Source organism: Scomber japonicus, chromosome 24 (assembly GCF_027409825.1).
Source record: "Scomber japonicus isolate fScoJap1 chromosome 24, fScoJap1.pri, whole genome shotgun sequence".
NCBI classification, from domain to species: Eukaryota; Metazoa; Chordata; class Actinopteri; order Scombriformes; family Scombridae; genus Scomber; species Scomber japonicus.
In genome coordinates this window covers 9094652-9099576 of record NC_070601.1, presented here as the reverse complement: position 1 = coordinate 9099576, position 4925 = coordinate 9094652, and the positions used below count along the sequence as shown (strand labels likewise).

Below are 4925 nucleotides of genomic sequence, written 5' to 3'. Positions count from 1 at the left end.
ATTATTATTATTATAGACTGGATAGGCTGTCATGAATATTATTTCATATATTTTTAATCAGGTGATCTCATCAGGATCAAAATATATTTCGCAAAAGAGTGCAGAAATACACACTTGAGCTACAGCAGTGGTCTCCAACCCTGCTCCTGGAGAGCTACTGCCCTGCATGTTTTATACACACCTGATTCTAATTATTAGCTGAAGCTCGTTAAAGGGTTTGATAACATGCTAATAATTAGAATCAGGTGTGTTAGAGTGGGGAGATACCTAAGGGCAGTAGCTCTCCAGGAGCAGGGTTGGAGTAGAGTACTGCTATAAAAACATGTGGTGTCCTTTTATTGTAGTAGAAGGTTTGTTTTATCAGTCACCTTTAACAACTAATAAGAGAATTCTAGAATCAAATGTTTTATTTGCCATTTAATTTAACGCTGATAATATTGACTATTTCAGTAACGGTCTTTGAGTATCTCAAAAAGCAATTACTTATAAAAAACTACATAAAAATACATATACATCAAGCTCACTGATATTAAGAGGTATGTATCATTTGGCCTCTCCTACTTTTTGTGGCACATTGTATGTTGGATCACTACATGTCACCTTCTGGGTCTCTCAAAGAAGACTTACAGGGCTTTCTGGTAGTACATCTCTGCCACGGGGGTCCATTTACTTTGATCCTCAGGCAGGCAGCAAGGCTTTTCCCTTGCAGCCTGTTTCTTGATCAATTGAAAAATAACTACATATCTGACATTAGGAAAATGTATACCTATGTAACCTTGTGATAAGATCACTTAACAGCAGGCCTACTTCAAATAACAAGCAGTCAGCCCGTAAAGTTATATATAAAAATAATATTTTATTACAATTGTGTCAAGGCATAAAAAAGAGTTAACACAAGAATAGAAATCACAAAAGGAGGCAAACTGGATATTCACCTGACAAACACTATGGAACAAGATGTATAAAGTGCAGTAGTGCTTTGAGGTTCACAGAACCCCCAAATTCAGAATAAATACATCACAGTGATGTCACAAGGCAACTAAGTTCAAAATGAATAAACTACAGTGGACTGAGGCAGATTACTGTAAACACAAACAAAGACCCACATAAGTTTTCTAACATCATATTATATCATCATATACCTTAAATCATCCAGTTAATTATTTTAACAAATAAAAAAAGGAATGAAATACATTTACATAAATACATCACCCCACCGATACACACTGACCTCGGTACGGTGCACTGATTACAAATTTGAAGTCGAGCGGAGTAACGTGTGGCATATAGGATATCCACACATATTGGCATACTCAGTTATAAACATTACTAATGATTAATTAATATTAATTAATTAATAATATTAATCATTAATAACTAATAGAGTAACAATACTTGATTCAATTAACATTAGTAATGATTAATTATTAATATTATTTAATTATTAATATGAATTAATTAATTATTAATATTAATCATTAATAGATGAACATTACTTGCTTCAATTAATGTTAATCTAATGATTATTAATAATTATGTATTAATTAATTAATTAATTCATAATCATTGCTCCAATTAGAGATTAATTAGGTTGACAAGTTGGAGCCTCAGGTGCAAGTTCCAAGAAACCAAACCTTGGCATCTCAACTCAAACAGCTCAGCTTGTTGGGAAACCTTCTTGAACTTCTGATTTTCCTAATTAAATCCCAAGGGGAATAGCTCTGTTTGTTAGCTGTTTGCTTTGAATCTTAGTGGTCGTGGGTTCAATTCTCACTATGTCCAATTGTTTTTCCAAGTCAGACACATCTAATGCCTTAGATGACTACTTGGGAAGCTATCAGGTTGTTGGTTCAATTGTTGCACAGTTTTTTGAAAGTCAGACAAACTGCTGAAGAGTCAAATGCTGATGAAAACTTGTGGAGCCAATGTGAGCCTGTGGTTCAGTGATTTAGACAGCCGGTTTGAGTTTTGGAGGTGGTGGGTTCGATCCCCGGCCTGCTCACATATCTGTCTGCGTCCTATCGGCCTAAAATCCCAAATCCTCCAAAGAGGATTGTGGATGTGTTTCTACTGGTTGCCTAAAGGGGGCAGTATTCTAATTGGAGTTACGACCAATGCTGTAAAGTAACATTAATGATCAGTGACCCTAAACGGGGATTGAACCAACAACCTTAATTTCAAATACCTAATGCCCAACACTTATCTCACTGAGCTATCCTAAATACTGGTTTTCCGAATTTTTATGTTGTACAAATGTTTCACCTTTTATACTTATATATAAAATGAATGAAGATCCAGGGGGAAATAAACTAGTGGTCGTTCTGTTTAAGAGACGATCTTTGGAAGGGCGTCTCTTCCCATAATGCACTGCGACAGCCGTATGTTATAAATATGAGCGTGCCTTTCGCTCTGGAGCTCAGTCTAGAAGAAAAACGTGTGGGAGACGTGACTCTGATGTCTGTTTAAACGTGGTAAGAATTTCAGCTTTTTTAAAGAAATGTATTATTTTACTAAATTCGTGAGAAAGTTCAAGTACTTTAATAAAATGGCGCTTATGAGTCGTTTTTTGGCGGTTTTTGCGTGACCTGTTCACTTTACTGTGCTGCTGGCTAACGTTACTGAACGTGTTCAACCACGCAGGTGAACTTATGTGCACATATTACGTCACAAGGATTACCTGACTTTAGATATATAAACCAGTAATTAAGTCAACTTTTTGTTCATTGCCTGCCCTCCAATTTCTGTGACACTTGGTGGCTCCATTGCAGCACGTTATGACCTTTATGTTTTGTTTCAGAGATGCTGGGTCCCCCATGACAGAGCCGCTGCCATGGGATGAAACTACCAACCCCCAGCCTTTTTCTTTGGAGTAAAGGTAAACAGAGTTGTGATGGTTCACTTTAAGATTCACATTGCATTCAAAGCATGCCCCAGAACTTTACATTTCTTTATTTTTCACATCAAGTGATTTTTAAAAGACAGCAAAATGTTTAAATTGCAGTAGATGCCACATCATGGTGGCCGTTTCTTTCACTCCAGTGCCCAGGCAGTGTGTGTCTGGCTCAGTGTTACAGTGCTGGTAGAGTATCTCTGTATTTGGCTTTGGCTGCAGGTTCTGTTTTAGAGGCTGCTGCAGAGCTTGGCCCAATGAGAGTACAAGGCTGCACACTTCAGACTCACTCCTATAAGGAAGCTTTGAAGTTGAATTTTCATAGGTGGTAGAAAATAGTTTTCAATCAAAGTAGCCATATGACTTATGATGTGAAGTAAATTTTCCATGACTGTTGCAGGCAGAGCTACTGATGAGCTGCTCAGTGTGGAGATGAAGGTCATACTGCAGACTGACTGAAGGTGAGTGATGCAAAACCAGTAAAATTAATGTGGTGATAATCAAACCCTGAGCAGTATTGTTCCTGCTTTAACTGACTATTTTCTCTACAGCAGTGTGTGGAGCAGCTGGCCTGTAGGGGGCAGTACACAGCAGGAACCAAAACTGATGTCAGGTATGTATCCCCAATCCTGTACTGCCATGGCAGACTTCTCTATCTGCAGTGGAATCTTAGTATTGGGAGAGAAATGTCAGGACTTTGGCACAGATTCTATTAAGCCAACATGTGAATTGCAATTTCTTTTCAAAACTCAAGTGCTCTCTAGTAATGTGTTGTTTTTTTTTTTAGTGTTGCTTGACTGGTGTGGAGAACTGGAGTCCACCTGCTGGGATGTGACCAGGCACTTCTGCTCAGCCTGAGTTTGAGGATGAAATTTAAACTGTCAAACATTGATTACATCAACTTTACTGAAATGTAAAATCTGTGATGGTTGAATAAAATTTGAAAAATCTGCAGCAACTGTTTCATGGTTTATTAGGCTTTTTTCCCAGATTTGGCCACATTATCAGAGTATTCAACAGATAGTGCAATATCTCACAACTACATATCAACATTGTAGGTATAAGACAATTAGCACAGTGTGAGGCATATCAGAACCAAAGCAAGTTTTACCAAATAACTTGCACTAAGTACACTGAAGATGTAACTAAATGAGGTGTTAAACACCATTTGTTACTTCTAATAAGGAAATGGACCATTTCCAGCAGGACTAGACAAAATGAACTGCTGTACATAGCAGTGCTAATGGTTGAAAGTGACTAGATGTGATACACCACTTGAAATTATGGTACATGAAAAGTCAGTGACTCCAAAATAGAGTTCAGATCAGACTGGTTCTGATACATTTTTCAAGAATAAGCTGACAAAAGTAAATTAAAGACAATATTGAGTTTAAATGTAAAAGCATTTTATTACAAATTCAGTTTAAAAATTACAATCTGAATATACTACCAATAGTTAAAAACAACACAAGTGGACTAGGGCTAGCAGATCTCTAGGTGTGCCAACATATACTCACTTGTGAAGAGACCTCAACCAGAGGGGCAGACTGGCCCACAACTCCACTAAATCTAATAAAACTATAAACTACAAAGGTTAAACAAAAATAGATGGTCCTAATCTCCAATATTTATAAGGCTGTACTAAAGAGGGCAGGCAAAAAGCAGCAGCAGATGGTATCCTACAAAAAGAGACAGAGTTAGTTAGCCACCTGCATACACAATAGAATCAAACTGTCCAGGCACCACTTTCCACCATAGTAGGGAAAAGGGTCTACGAGCTGGAGACACCAACAGAGAAACTAAGCATAAAAAACCAAAGTTAGCTCTCAGAAACAAGAACTTCTGGCAGTTACATCTCAGCATACCGACCTCCGTCCAGAACACATGGCAGCAGAAAAGGAAGAACAAATGTACACAGGTGTCTTAAATAACCTTACCTTGATTAGAGGTGGGGCCAAGCCTGGGGTTGCATTCAAGACCTACTGAGCTGAGGGAGCATTCAGTGTTTGACCAACAGTGGCTATATGGCAGGCTA

The 4925-nt window shown here is 37.8% G+C and overlaps 1 long non-coding RNA gene across 2 annotated transcripts; it reads left to right on the top strand.

The window, feature by feature from the left end:
- Window positions 1–2426: 2426 nt before the first annotated feature.
- LOC128354548 (uncharacterized) lies at window positions 2427–3844 on the top strand. Of its 2 annotated transcripts, none has more exons than XR_008321084.1 (5): window positions 2427–2471; window positions 2798–2875; window positions 3291–3328; window positions 3442–3503; window positions 3678–3844. It is a non-coding gene; the product is annotated as an uncharacterized LOC128354548 (long non-coding RNA). The 2 variants fall into 2 exon arrangements; XR_008321085.1 differs by having other exon boundaries at window positions 3291–3351.
- Window positions 3845–4925: the final 1081 nt, after the last annotated feature.